This window comes from Trichechus manatus, unplaced genomic scaffold (assembly GCF_000243295.1).
Source record: "Trichechus manatus latirostris isolate Lorelei unplaced genomic scaffold, TriManLat1.0 scaffold00151, whole genome shotgun sequence".
Taxonomy (NCBI): Eukaryota; Metazoa; Chordata; class Mammalia; order Sirenia; family Trichechidae; genus Trichechus; species Trichechus manatus.
The window spans coordinates 2,442,456-2,458,803 of record NW_004444087.1 but is presented as its reverse complement, the minus strand read 5'-3'; the positions used below and the strand labels follow the sequence as shown (position 1 = coordinate 2,458,803).

The 16,348-nt window shown below is 43.1% G+C and overlaps 1 protein-coding gene across 1 annotated transcript in view; it reads right to left on the bottom strand.

Moving 5' to 3' along the window:
- The window catches only part of GNA12 (G protein subunit alpha 12), a 138,674-nt gene that overhangs the window by 57,340 nt on the left and 64,986 nt on the right, over positions 1–16,348 (bottom strand). The window lies entirely within an intron of this gene.

Genomic DNA, 16,348 nt, shown 5'->3' with positions numbered 1-16,348 from the left:
ATTTCAGCTCTGTTACTACAAGAAATAAGGCTTTCTTTCAAAGCACAAGTGGAAGCCTTGAGGTCAGTCATATGGCACTTGAACTTTGACTCTGAAGCCCTGAGCGCATCTCTTTCTTTTGCCAGTTTGTCTAGCGAAAGTAGGACCAACCAACCAGCTTCCTTATACTTCTCATTCTGACAAAACTGTAGGAAGATATCACACGTGTTCACCTAGAGACTCACCTTTCACCAATACCTGATCTACTGGTAGTGATATTTTTCGTATTTGTATTGCCGCTTCATGCCATGGATTAGCAGTGCCCTCTTTACTACTGGAAGCAGTCATCAACATCTTTAAGACTAACCAGACTTGAGAACCGATTTAGAAAACTCATCCTTACAGTTCTGTTTCCCTAGAACCACTCTTGGTACCAAATGTCTTAGGCTGGGTTCTCTAGAGAAGCAAAATCAGTAAAAAACATAAATATAAATAATAAATTTATATCAAGGAAACGGCTCATGCAATTGTAGCGGCTGGAATGTCCCACATCCGTGGATCACTATAGAGGCTTGTCTTGATTCATGTAGCCCCTGGGGCTGCAAACTCAAGATTGGCAGGTCGGAAAGCAGGGCTCTTGCTTACAGGCTGTGAAGATCGACAAATCCCAAGATCAGCAGATAAGCTGACAATTCAAGTCCCCAGAACCAGAAGTCAGACAAACAGGAAGCAGCTGCAGGATCCAGAGTGAGCAAAAAAGCCAGAATGTCTGCTTATATTCGGATGCAGGCCACACCCCTAAGGAAACTCCCTCTCAACTGATTGGCTACTCACAGCTGATTCCATCATGAGAGTGATCACATATAAATACTGAGAATCATGGCCCAGCCAAGTTGACACACAATCTTAACCATCACACATGGCATAGGGGTTCTTGGACTGGTGTTGTGAATTTGGGCTGCAGGCCCTCAGGGAGCCACTCTATAGATGGGTTTTCTTTTGCTTATGTCCCCTCCCTTGCCCTGGCTCAGCAGCAAGGCAATTTTCTCAATTCCCTTCTGTGGGCTTACTTTTGGGTCATCCTTACCCTCTGAGGTCCCAGCTCATTACAGAGGAATCTCCTCTCAGATTCCCCAATATCAGTGATCTTCAATTCCTATCCTCCTTTCAAAACCCTGAAAAGTCTGTCGAAAACCACAGCGCAGTCCCCCAGTTTAGATCATCAAATGTCTCAGGGAAAAGCAGCTGCCAGGGTTCCGCTCAGCTCTCAAGCTTCTGGCTCTCCCAGGGTTTGACCAGTGGTTCTTTATAATCTTGTCAGCTCCTAGATCGGTTTGTAGAGTTGATTTTAACATCTTACCTAGCACTTTATGTTCAGCAGGAGATTTTGGTAACTAGTCCACTCTAACTAGAAGCCTGAAGTCTTACAATTATTGCTTTAGGATAAATTCCTGGGAGATGAATTACTGCCAGAGGGTAGAACACTTTATATTTGACACACACTGAGGAATTGTGTCACTCTACACCCCACCATCTATGCATGACAGCACCCATTTCCCTGTGACCCCAATTAGCCCTGGGCATTATTCTTTATCATCACTATCTAACTGACAAAAAGCAACCTCATTATTGCTGTAACCTGTACTAACATGATTCCTAGTGAGGCTGGTGATCTCTTGTCTCCTCCTGGGGATCTGTTCCTCACTGATGTGCAAGTGTGCACTTGAGCAGGCTGCAGTTGTCTTATAAGACTGTGTGTAAAACAATATCTTTTTTTATACATTGCAATATCATTTTTTTTCAAATCCGTCATTTGCCCTTTTATTTTCTTTATGCTGTCTTTTGCCGTACAAAAGTTTAAAATGTTTAAGTAGCCAGATCTGTTATTTTTCTTTAGGGTTTCTGGCCTTGTTATCATGCTAAATATTTCAGTATTAACTCTCCTGTATAATATATCAAGGAGCCCTGGTAGCACAGAGGTTAAGCGCTTGGCTGCTCATTGAAAGGCTGGCAGTTTGAACCCACCAGTCGCTCTGGCTCCGTGGGATAAAGACCTGATAATCCGCTTCCATAAAGGTTACAGACTAGGAAACCCTATTGGGCAGCTCAACTCTGTCACGTGGGGTCATTATGAGTCAAAATCAACTTGATGGCACTTAACAACGACAACAATAACATATATCACACTTCCACCCTGGGCCATTATGTCACCGACTTATAAAACCTCCAGAGGCAAAGCTTTATAGCAACATTTTCCACAAGGATCTATGTTTAAATGCACAATATTTCAGTTTTTTCCCCTAAAGGAGGAGGTTTTTAGAGGTCTATAAGTATAATACTATTCATGATTAATGGAACAAAGGGGAAAGGCCAACATCATTAGCAGGAACACATAAGTTTCTCACCAGCACATGATCCAAGAATAGCAAATATCTCAGCTTCCTGCCTCTATGTCCTCAAGTAAGAGCCACCCCAGAGGAAAATTAAGTGTTCCTACCCCCTCCAGAAGTAGGACCAGGACCCAGACAAGCAATGAGCTACTTGGGCTACTCTACAAGTTCTTTGCATTCTAATCTTGGCTAGGCTACTCATCAGCTTTGCTATTTCAGGCAAATTTCTGGAACTCCCAGGCCTCAAAGAGTCTCAGTATCAAATAGAATTTCATTAGAGGAGTTCTCAAGGTCTTTCCGACTTCAACAGTAAGTTTTAAGAGGGCTGAGATATTCCACTATGAACCACACTATTAAAGCGAATATAGTTTGAAAGGTTAAAAACTCAGACACACACACACACACACAATATCAAACCAACACTAAGAAAGTAACTTCTAATTTTTTAGTATCTGAAACATAACTCCAATTATCTAGAACTATAACTCCAATATAACTAGAAATTATCTGCTCCTTTTTTGACCTATCTTAAAAATAGGGAGATCTTTGTGGTGATGGAACAGTCTGTACCTTGACTGCAGAGGTGGTTACAGGAATCTGCATTGCGCGAGGGTAAGTCCAAAAGTATTGCTACTAGGGTTCCAGTTCATAAATGCATGGGTTTATTCCAAACAAAACATGTTTAAACATGGCTCTGCAATCAGTGGATGGCTGAAGGCAAGCTCTCTCAGTAATACACTTGTCTTAGTCTTCTTAGGGTGCCTTCAAAAAAAAAAAAGGATATTTTTTGTGCCATGGGAAAAAATGATTTTGGGGCCAGGGCTAATAACAAATTTTTAACAAAACTTTAAAAAAAAATAAAAAAAAATTTTTTTCCCCAAATCATTGAAGCTTTGCAACAAGTTTATGGGAATGCTGCCCCACATAAAACAACAGTTTTTAGATGGAGCAAGCATTTTAAGGAAGGTCGAGAAGACCTCAAAGATGAGCCAAGAGAGGGAAGACCACTCAGAAGGTTATGGCAACTGTTTTTTGGGACTCCAAAGGGGTAATCTTGATAGATTTTCTCGAAAGACACAGGATGATCACAGGGGCTTGTTATAAAGAAGTTTTAAGAAAACTGAAAACTGCATTGGTGAGAAAAGGGCCAGGAAAGTTGCACCAAGGAATTTTTTTCATCACAACAACGCACCAGCTCATTCTTCGAAGGCAGCAAGAATTTCATTAGGAAACTTAACCCCATCCACCCTACAGCCTTGATCTTGCCCCTTGAGACTTCTTTCTCAAAGAACATTTAAAAGGAACATGATCTGAGTTCCTCAAGGATGCCAAAACTGCTGTTTCGATGAGGTATAAATTCAGAATGCAGTATTCTTCAGGGAAGGGTTAAACCTGAACCAAACCCATTGCCATCGAGTTGATTCCAACTCCTAGTGACCCTATAGGACAGAGCAAAATTGTCCCATATAGTTTCTGAGGAGCAGCTGGTGGATTTGAACTGCTGACCTTTTGGTTAGCAGCTGAGCTCTTAACCACTGCACCACCAGGGCCCCTCAGGGGAGGGTTAGAGAGATGGAAATACCACCTTCAGAAGTGTACAGACCTAGATGGAGGATATGTCAAGAAACAATAGCCTCACATTTTGATTTTTTACTTAATAAAGGTTTCTAAGATTTTGTAGCAATGCTTTTTGACTTACCCTTGTACCAATGTCAGTTTCCTGGTTTTCACATTACACTACAGTCATGTAAAGTGTAACCACTGGGGGAAACTGGGTGAAGGGTACAAGAGACCTCTCTGCATTATCTTTGCAATTTCCTGTGAATCTATAATTATTTCAAATAAAATGTTAAAAAAAAAAAAGAAAGAAAAAATCAGCACCTGGTACAAATCAAGAGAAGAGAAACCTGCTCTCAACAGAAGAAACAATCCAAGGATATCAATAGCCCATTCACAACAGAATGAATATAAACAGCCAGTTACCTAAGAAGAGAACTATACTTCACTAATAATTATGGAAATTTTTTACTTATCAGACTGGCAAAAATTTAAGCATACTAGTAAAACTAATATGGTTCAAAGTATGGAGAAAAATTCTCTCATACGCTGTATGAGAGGCTATGGTAGGGGCATAAATTGGTACTATTTGTTGACTTCAATTTCCATTAATCAAACACTAATTAAATAGTAACCAACACTGAAGAACTCAGCAGGCCCCAGCCAGCACAGTATGGGACTGAGGCTTTACCAGGAAGACCTCTCAGCTGCTATAACCTTTCTCTAGACCACTCAAGAGCTCTACTCTCAGCACCCCTAATCCAACACATCAGTTTCAAGATGTTAAGGAAATGAAAAGCAATCAGTCTTCAAAGAAAGACTGGGACTTCTGGTCTGAAGCATGTCTCCCGGCAGAGTGAGGACCAAATTTTATGGGATGTCGCACATGGTCTGATGGGGATGACACTGGGGGCACAGGCTTCAATCCCACCTACTCTGCACTCCAAAGAGCCCTGGTGGCACAACAGTTAAGCATTCGGCTGCTAACGGAAAGGCTGGCAATTCAAACCTACCCAGCGGCTCTGCAGGGGAAAGACCTGGCAATCTGCTCTCATAAAGACTGTAGCGTAGAAAACCCTAGGGGGCAGTTCTACTCTATCACATGGGGTCACTATGAGTTGGAATCGACTCCATGACACCCAACAACAACAGTGCACTCCAGGGGCAGGCTCCAGACACAAACAGGCAGCCTGAGAGTCACTCTTAGAGATAAAGAAATGGACTTTCCATCAAGTGTCCCAAATTAAAACAAAACAATCAAGGCTAGATCTTGCCTCTCGGGGGTGATACAGAGGGCACCCTCACACTGGAGGGGAAGTCAGATCAGATGATCTCCCAATTCCTCTCCAATTCTAGCACATCCAGAATCTAACTGCTTTTCACACATCCATCACTACCACCCTGACTTGGCCACAGCTAAGGTGTCACCTAGATCACTGCAATAGCCTCCAAACAGGACTCCCTGCTTCTACTATCAACACATTTGCCAGAGCGGTCCTATTCAAATGTGGGATCCATCACTGCTCTGCTCAAAGCCCTACACAATATGCCACTACATACTATGCCCCACACAATATGCCCTAGACACTATGCCTCACACAACATGCTCTACACACTACGCAGCTACACATTATGCTCCTACACAACATGCCCCGAAATGATACGCAACCACACAATATGGCACCAACCTGCACCCTAGCCCCCGTTCCTCTTCTCACCTGTCTGCTTCTCAGCTGTCACGACTGACCTCCTTGCCGTAGCTGGAACACCTCAGGGCCTTTGCACCTGTCGCTCTCCCTGCCTGCACTCTTCCTGTCCACTCCCAGACAGCTGCAGGCTTGCTCCCCACCTCCTTCAGTGTTTTTCTCAGGTGACACCTCATGGAAGCTGTGTTAGGGATAAAAGCCCAAAGCACAGTGGCTTCCACAGCAGAGGCTGGGAGGTGCCCCTGCCAGGCTCAGTGTATTGCTTCAACTGCGGGTTTCAGCTGATCGCTCAGACTCTTAACCTTGTTCATGCAGTGGGGCAGGGAAGGGGCTAAGGGGGTACATGTACAGTCACTGGGACAGCAAGACACACAGCTCAGTCCCACGACCACCCCAACCACAAGGGAGACTAGAAGATGTGGCCTTAGGCTCTGTGGCCACATTCTCATCTAAAATCCTACCACCATAAAAGAAGGGGACAACAAATGTTGGGGGAACCAGCAGTCTGCTAACAAGACCGTCCCTGACCAACCTATTAGCCATGCAGACTCCCCTCACCACTCGCTATCCCGCTCCCCTGCTTTATTTTCTCTAACATATGTAACACATACATGTGTGCATGCACACACACACACACACACACACACACAACTAGTAATCTGCCAGTCTCCTCTTATCAGGAAGTACCTTCCAGAGATTTAGATTTTTGTCTGTTTTTGTCACTGCTATTTCCCCAGCACATACTGGATGCCCAATAAATATCTGTTGGGAAAGAATTCCCGAAAACTGAGACAGACACACAAGACTGAAAGCCCAGTTCTGATTCATCTCCACTGGCCCATACAGCACTTCACAGAATATGACATTATGTGCTATTTAATTTTCCTTTTATTCAGCAAAGGAGAGTTAAAACAACTTATAAACACCCAACTTCGCCTTCCCTGGCTGGTCTTAACAGGTAAGCACTGACTTCCTGAGGTCTAATCGTATTAGAAGCAGAGAAGGTCCCAGGCCTCTGGCCAATGCTGCTGATGCCCGTGCCAATGCCATCCTTCCCCTCAGTAGGAGGATGCCCAGCTCCAGAACCCCCGTGAGCGGCCTCCTTGGAGGTGTGGCCATGTGACCATGCTCCAGTCAATAAGGTTGAGGAGGACGTGTCAGATGGCACTTCCAGAAGTCGCCCTAAAAGGAAAAGAGCGGATTTGCCACCTTGCCCCCTTCTTCTGTCTGACTGGAATGCGGGCTCGCGGCTCACCGAGGCCAGGAGACACACGCTAGACACTGGATGGTTCTGGAATAGACCTACCACATCACACCTGGACCGGCTCCTTGACCTTCTTTCATGACAGGGATTTTTTTTTTAACCATGTTTAAGTCACTGTTATTTTGGGCTTTCTATCACATGCAGCCAAACTTAATCACAGTGGATACAGACACCCAGGGATACTTACAAACAGGAGATGACAATAGTTTGGAAGCAGCGAGATTCTCTGAAGTTCCAGACTGCACCACAAGAAAAACCAGAGGCTAAAGACACTGTCCTCATGCCTACTTTCCGGGGGTTTGCCGCTCTTCCTCTTGTCTAAAACTTTGAATAACAGTATTTTTAAAAATCAAGTCTACAGGATATCTTAATAGCAAAGAAAAAGAAGGAAAGAATAAGGAAAAAGCCAAGAATTACACCTCCAAAAGGATGACAGCTAACAGGGCCTATATCCAACTCAGAGGGCAAAGGACTAACAACAGAGACCACTCAGAGAGACGGTGGAAAACGTGATGTGTTTATCCTCAAATAACCGCTGGACATAATCTCTCATCGGCCAGGCATTGCTGCTACTCTGATCTTATTCCTAATCAACCAGCTACAATTAAACAGTTCGCTGAGTATCTCAAAGTAGCCACCACATCGTTGTATCCCAGATTTCTGTCCTAGAAGGATGTGGTACTGGGCACTGAAAATGCACAAGACTGTTCAGTATAATTCACTTTGTTTCATGTGACCTCAAAGAAAGTTACAGAAAGTTGCTATAGCTACAAACCATCTTATCTGCCATTTAACCCGGCCCTCTAGTGTTTCAAAAGCTTACTAAGAAGGCTTGGGAAATGTATTTTTAAACTCAGTGAAAATAAAACCAGCTGAAGCGTGGGCAAATGTCCAGATATTCTGATAAGTGATTGGTTTGTCCTTTTCTAAAAAGATGCAATTGCCACACTGCATGAGCTGGCATTTGCTTCAGGAATGCAAAAGCAGATCTGGGGCAATCCTCTATCCCAGAGCTTTACCAAAAAAAGCACTCCAAGCCTGAGAACTCACAAGCCATGTTTCTATAACCCTTTAAAAGTACGCGTACATTGGGGTGAGGGATGGGAGGAGAAGGGGTGCAACGATAACAAAGATCTTGGCTATACAAGCTGATGCAAGAAACCTGGAGCAATTCTGAAAAGCCAGACTTTGCAAACATTGAGAACAATAAATGTTGATTTGATCTGTTAAGAGCTGGACTGGTAATTCCAAAAATTCTTCTAAAGCTAGCATGTAACCACAAAGCCACAGGGTAATCTTCCTGTTCAAACTTCACACCCACTTGGTTCTAAGGCTGCGGCACCCACCTACAATCGTGATGGAGAACTTTCCTTAATTTTCCTCTACATCTAAAGTTCACCCTATAAATCCAGTCTTTTATAGCTATTTCTAATGTTACAAAGACTTGATTCCTTCAGAAATGAGACAGAAAAAAAATCTCTGTAATAAGCAGAGTCACCTGGTCTCCAGAAACCAAGACACACTGCACTATTAACATAAACTCACTTCTCTTGAACTGTCTTCAACTCCATCTTACAAAGCCAAAAGAATGAAGACATTTTCAAGGAGCCACAGTGGCCTGCCACTTTGAAATAAGAACTGAAAGGATGCACAAAATAACCCACAACTTGGTGAATGCTTTTAGCATGCAAGAAGTGTGAGGCAGTGTCACAAGAGGAACAGAAATGAGGTCATGTCCCTTGGCGTGCCACATGTTCACCTGTGTGGTCACCTCAACACCTGAAACAGTGAATCGGTTGCTCCCAATTGGACAATAAGAAGTAAAGTGAGAACTCTCACAGATGTATGGAATTCCCAGGATAATTATCCAGTCCTTGGAGCAAGAACAGATCATTTTGCCTATATCAGCAATTGTTACTAGGTGTTACTAAGTTGGCTCTGATTCATAGCGACCTTATGTATAACACTGCCTGGCCCTGTGCCATCCTTACAATAGTATGTTTGAGCCCACTGTTGTGTATTAACAATTACACTGTTAAATTTAGTTGATTAGCCCCAAGTTCAAGGGTACTTTATGAAAAGCAAAAACTGGTACCGTTTTTTCCAGCAATTCTATACCTCGTCATTTTCACAGTCTGCTCACATGATGTGTTTGGGGGAAAGGATGATGATGAAGATTACAATTAACTAGACAATAGTCAAGGAGTTGTTCAGAGATTAGCTAGGAAAAAACCAGTAGAGGTAAATCATACGATGTGAGGATAAGTATCAAAACCACGGCTGCCCTAATTCAAGTCCTCATGGCCTCTTAACTGGACTTTTTTTTTTTTTTTTTTAATAATTTTTATTGTGGCAGAATATGTATAACAAAACATTTACCATTTCAATTGTTTTTATGTGTACCATTTAGTGACATGAATTACGTTCAACACCTTGTGCAACCATCACCACTACCACTTCCAATTTTTTTCCTCATCCTTAACAAGAACTCAGTGTCCCTTAAGCAACAACTCCATAATTCCCCCTCCCCCAGACCCTGGTAACCACTAATAAACTTTGGACTCTGTCTTAGTCATCTAGTGCTCCTACAACAGAAACATCACAAGTGGATGACTTTAACAAAGAGAAATTTATTTTCTCATAGTCTAGTAGGCTACAAGTCCAAATTCAGGGCATCAGCTCCAGGAGAAGGCTTTCTCTCTCTGTCAGCTCTGGAAGAAGGTCCTTGTGATACATCAGTCTTCCCTTGGTCTGGGAGCATCTCAGGCGCAGGGACCCTGGATCCAAAGGATGCGCTCTGCTCCCAGTGCTGCTTTCTTGGTGGTATGGGGTCCCCAACTTTCTCTGCTTGCTTCCCTTTCATCTCTTGAGAGATAAAAGGTGGTACAGGCCACACCCCAGGGAAACTCCCTTTACATTGGATCAAGGATGTGACCTGGGTAAGGGTGGTGTTACAATCCCACCCTAATCCTCTTTAACATAAAATTACAATCACAAAATGGAGGACAACCACAAAATACTGGAAATCACAGCCTAGCCAAAGAGATACACATATTTTTTGGGGGGACACAATTCAATCCATGACAGTCTCCATGGATTTGTCTATTCTAGATATTTCATATTAGTGGGATCATACATTGTATGTCATTTTGTGTCTGGTTTCTTTCACTCAGCATTATATTTTCAAGGTTCATCCATGTGGTAGCATATATCAGAACTCCATTTTCCTTTATGGCTGAATAATATTCCATTGTATGGATGACCACATCTTGTTTATCCATCCATCTACTGATGGGCACTTGGGTTTTTTCCACCTTTTGGCGATTGTGAATTAACTAGACTTCAAGGCACCTACGACCTGGTCCTCTGCCTCTAGCCTCACGTGCCTTCAGGCCATCTTTTACACCATGGCAGTGATTTCTGGAAAAACTGTAAATATGAGCTGTTACTTTCAGCTTTACACACCTCAATGGCTTTTTACTGTTACAGGATAAGCACACACTGCTCGGCAGGCATATATGGCCCCAGTGTGTGCTGTCATTACCTCCTTCTAATCCAGCATGCAGACTGGGTGGGATTATCCCACCCACCCACTCCAGGGGCAGCTGGTCCCCTCTTTCAGTGGTCAATACAGGTATGAAGAGTTCACCCTCGCCTCAACCAACCCATGCGCAGCGTCTCCCTGGCCACAGTGACAGGCTCCTGACTCCTGGTGGGGGTGTAGACTCGTAAACTGCCTTCTGCAGCTGCCATTTTGCAACCACAGGGGAAGCCAGACCAAAAGTGGAGGAGCACAGGGTGGAGCCAAGAAAAGAGCAGAGAGACAGTTCAAGTTCCCCCTCACCCTCTACTCTGTTTTTTTCTGTTCTGAGCCAACAGAGTCCCTTTATCGCTTAAGCCCATTTGAGCTGCGATTTCTGGTGTACCCGAGGTGTCAGGCCTCTCCCCAGCCTCTACCCAACTCTGCAGTTTCCATGTTCACTGCCCCCTGGCCATGCTGAACATGTACAGCTCCCTCTGCCACCCCACCCTTCCTACTTAACCTTCAGAAGAATCTCTAAAAATGTCCCCTCTGACCCCTTCCTACCAGGTGGAACTACCTACTTCTTTCCTTTATGCCCAATGTAGCCTGTCTACGCCTCAATTACATTTCTTATCACATTGTATTTGCAGTTATTTGCTTGCATATATGTCTGTCTTACCAGCTCTTTGAGGAAATGGCATGGGACCTCATCCTCAGCCCTCTGCACAGGGCCTGGCAGATAGACAGGGCTCACATGATGAACATCCATCATACTGCACAGTAGGAAGGACCACGACTGTACGAGTTCAGGGTCACTGTCCGTGCAGGAGTTATAACCAAAGACAGCAGATATACCCATATTGTATCACTGTAATTAACTAGAAACGAGCCTTGGTGGTGCCATGGTTAAGCACTTGGCTATTAACCCAAAGCCTGGTGGTTCGAACCCACCCAGTGGTTCTGCAAGAGAAAAGACCTGGTAATCTGCTTCCATAAAGATTACAGCCTAGAAAACCCTATGGGGCAGTTCTACCCTGTCATATGGGGTCGCTATGAGTCAGAATTGACTCGATGGCACCTAATAACACAACAACAATGAACTAGATCCCCAAATTAAAAGGTATCCTAGAAAGCAGATGAGTCATGGGAATATTATCCACATGCTATATTGTTGTTGTTAGGTGCCACTGAGTCAATTTCGACTCATAGTAGCCCCATGTGACAGAGTAGAACTGCCCCATAGGGTTTTCCAGGCTGTAATCTTTAAGAAAGCAGATCGAAAGGTCTTTCTCCCGCGGAGCTGCTGTCTGGGTTCGAACCGCCAACTTTTTGGTTAGAAGCCGAGTGCTTAACCATGTATCACCAGGGCTCCTTACATGTTATGTTAGTTAATGATAATTTGCAAGATGTGTTTAAAAAGCTCCGAATTCCCTTTTATAACAAAAAGGGCATATAAGTAGATGATACTTACATTTATGGCAAAAACCTGTCTAGTGTTTTGCTTTGTCTTACTTAAATGTGTTTTAAAAGATAAGGTCTAACATAGCAAGGTTATCTTTTTTTATAACCACAAGAAGTTACATGAAATGCTGTGTGTAAATGGCATCAGTGAACGCATAGCAATAAGTAATCAGTGAGGAAAAAGGCAACGCTTTCTCCTCTTTGGAAAGAGAAGAATTACAACCCTACCACCCCAGCAGTAAGGAGCCTGGTGGCATAATGGTTAAGTGCTCAGCTGCTAACTGACAAGTCAGAGGTTCTAACCCACCAGCGGCTATGTGGGAGAAAAGACCTGGAGATCTGCTCCTGTAATGATTATAGTTTAGGAAACCCTATGGGGCAGTTCTACTGTTACATGGGGCCACTGTAAGTTGGAATCAATTTGATGGCACCCAACACCACCACCATCACCCCGGCACTCCCACATATTCCCCACAGAGAAGAAAGGGCAGTCACAAGGTAATCACTGGACATAGCCTTTTTATTCCCACTTTTTGTTTCCGTCCCTGACTGGAATGACATAAAAAAAAGCAAAAATCAAGTTGGTAAGGTTTTTGACACTAAGAAAAAAGATCCAAAAACAGAAACAAGGGCTCTACTGATAATGTTACGTTCTTTAAATTTTGCTGTAATTGTATATCTTGATAATAATGACAGTGTTGTTGTTAGCTGCCCTTGAGTAGATTCTGACTCATGGCAACCCCATGTGTGCAGTGTAGAATTGTTCCACAGGGTTTTCAAGACTGTGATCTTTCAGAAGCAGATCACCAGGCCTGTCTTCTGAGATGCTCCTGGATGGGTCTGAACCGTCAACCTTTTGGCTACTAGTGGAGAGCTTAACCATTTGTGCCATCCAGGGACTCCTAATAATGACAATAAGGGTCTAATATTTACCTATTTATTAAAATGTTCTACAGTTTTTTTAAAAGAGAAAAATACAGAAAATCAAGTACAGTAATCACAAACACACATGTACAATCACACCGACGTACTAAAAATTAACACTGTCATATTTACTTTAGGTTATTAAAAACCCAAAACCAATTCAGGGGACATCTAGGTCAACTGCATAACAAAGTTTATTAAGAAAATGTTCTGCATCCCACTTTTGTGAGTGGTGTCTGGGGTCTTAAAAGCTTGTGAGCTGTCATCTTAGATGCATCAACTGGTCACAACTCACATGGAGCAAAGGAGAATGAAGAACACCAGAAGACACAAGGAAAATATTAGCCCAAGAGACAAAAGGTCCACATAAACCAGAGACTTCATTAGCCTGAGACCAGAAGAACTAGATGGTGCCTGGCTACCATTAATGACTGCCCTGACAGGGAACACAACAGAGAGTCCCAGATGGAGCAGGAGAAAAGTGCGGAGGAGAACTCAAATTTATGTAAAAAGACCAGACGTAATGGTCTGACTGAGATTGGAGGAATCCCCCAAGTTTTAGCCCTGGGACGCTGTTAACCCAGAACTAAAATCATTCCCAAATCCCACTCTTCAGACAAAGATTAGACTGGACAATAAAACATAAAATAATACTCATGAAGAGTGTGCTTCTTAGTTTAAGCAGATACACGAGACCAAATGGGTGGCTCCTGTCCAGAGGCAGGATGAGAAGGCAGGAAAGGACAGGAACTGGTTGAATGGACACAAGAACCCCAGGGTGAAAAGGGGGAGTGTGCTGTCACATTATAGGGATTGCAACTAATGTCATGTAATAATATGTGTATAAATTTTTGTATAACAAATTAACTTGAGCTCTAAACTTTCATCTAAAGCACAATTAAAAAAAAAACCCCGGAACCAAACCTGTTGCCGTTGAGTTGATTCCAACTCATAGCGATCCTATAGAACAAAGAAGAACTGCTCCACAGGCTTTCCAAGGAGCGGCTGGTGGATTCAAACTGCTGACCTGTTGGTTAGCAGCCGTAGCTGTTAACCACTGCACCACCAGGGCTCCTTAGGTTATTAGAGTCTTTAAAAATATGTAATTGACTAGAACAGTATAAATGAGCCCTGGAAGCACAGTGCTTAAGTGCTTGGCTGCTAACCGAAAGGTCGGTGGCTCAAACCTTTCTCCATGGGAGAAAGACTTGGCAATCTGCTTCTATAAAGATTTACAGCCTTGGAAACCCTACGGCGCAGTTCTACACTGTCACATGGGGTTGTTATGAGTCAGAATAGACTAGATGGCAATGGGTAGAACAGTATACTTTTCAGGTAGCCATATCTTCAAAAGAGTCTTGCTGTTTGAAACACAAGATCAAAACAAAGGAAGTGACCCACCTAGTGGCAATCTTACCCCAATCAGAGCCATGTCAAGTCTAGATGAAAAGAGCTCTCTGAGGATAGGTTCCACGGTCGGTCTTACTCACACTGTATTCCCAGCATACAGCATATGGTCTAGCACACAGTAGGTGCTCCATAAATGGTTAATGAATGAATGAATACAGGAGGAAATAAAGAGGCTGGCCTTGCAGGCCCAAATTTCTGACCATAATTAGCAAGAAGATAGGACCTTGGGTAGGTCACACAACCTCTTTGGGCATATTTCCACATCTGTGAAATTAAAACGGTTTGACTTACTAAGCTATGCATGCCCTTCCAGCTCTAAAACACTATCCAATGAAAGAAGCACACAATGAAAGTCTGACAAAACCACCCCGCTACACTACTATCCTAGACGGAACACTTACTAAATGTGAGTTGTAAATAATCAGCTCTGAATGCTTCTATCGCCTTTGGTAAATGCTCAGTTGACAACAACTATTTCCAGCCAAGCTGTAGATAGACTAGAATCTTCTTTCTCAAACCATGTGAGTTTATGAGGGGAAAAAAACCTTTAAACTCTAATCCCACATTTAGATACTATTCTGGATTGGATTGTGTCCCACAAAAGTATGTGTTGTAAATCCTAACCCCTACACCTGTGGTTATAATCCCACTTGGGAATGGTTTTTTTTTTTTTTATGTTCATGAGGTAGTATTAATGTAGGGTGTGTATTGAGTCAATCTCTTTTGATATACAGGTAGTCCCCGACTTACAATGCATTCGAGTTACAATAACTCACACTTAAAACTGTCCTTTTTTTTGCTGTACATCTTACTGTTAGCAATATGTACTACATACAGTGTTGCAGCATATAATTTGCTCTGATGTTAGCATTCTCAGATGTTCACTTGCAGGTGTTCAATTTTATGATTCACTGTTCAAAACACTGCCGGATAGCAGGTTATAGCCTGGCCTACAATGGAGTTGGTGCTGGAAGTTGTAATGGACAGAAAGTTGGTCTATGTTCAACCCTAACAACATATGACAATTAAACCGTGAACTGCGCACACCCGCCTGACAGTCATTATGATTCTGACTTCATTGTTATGATACTGATGCCAACTTCATTGCAGACCAGGCCTATAGCGTGATCTTCTTCAGAGTTTCGTACCGTAAGAAGCATCAGCTGTTAATGTGAAGCCGAGTTGTTTAAGTTTCTCTAACTCTAACACCTGTACTGCTTATGCTCCCAACAATATATCTAGCAAAAGAAGTCATGCCAACCCCCAAAGACAAATAAAGATCAGATTTATAAAGATACTGATAATAAAAGGCAATAATAATGAAAACTTACTGGGGAAGTCAGCACAACTTGACCAAGGCAAAGTCATAGAAGCTTCACAGACACATCCAAACTCCCCGAGGGATAAAATTACTGGGCTGAGGGCTGGAGACCACAGTCTCAGGGGACCATCTAGGTCAACTAGCATGAAATAGTTTATAAAGAAAATGTTCTACACCCTACTTTGGTGAGTAGCATCTGGGGTCTTAGAAGTTTGTGAGCGGCCATCTAAAATATTCCACTGGTCCCACCCTGTCTGGATCAAGGGAGAATGAAGAAAACCAAAGACATAAGGGAAAGATTAGTCCAAAGGACTAATGGACCACAACTATCACAGCCTCCATTAGACTGAGTCCAGCACAACTAGACGGTGCGCAGCTACCACTACTGACTGCTCTGATAGGGCTCAAAATAGAGGATCCTGGACAGAGTTGGAGAAAAATGTTGAACAAAATTCAAACTCACAAAAAAAGATCAGACTTACTTGTTTCACAGAGACTGGAGAAATCCTGGAAGTATGACCCCTGGACACCTTTTTAACTCAGTACTGAAGTCATTCCTGAGGTTCACCCTTCAGCCAAAGATTAGACAGGCCCATACAACGAATAATAATACACATAGCTCAACCACGTATATGAAATTGAATGGGCACACAAGCCCAGGGGCAAGGACAAGAAGGCAGGAGGGGACAGGAAAGCTGGACAAATGGAAATGGGGAACCCAAGGTCGAGAAGGGGAGAAGTGTTGACCTGCTGTGGGGTTGGCAACCAGTGTCACAAAACAATGTGTATTGTTTAATGAGAAACTAATTTGCC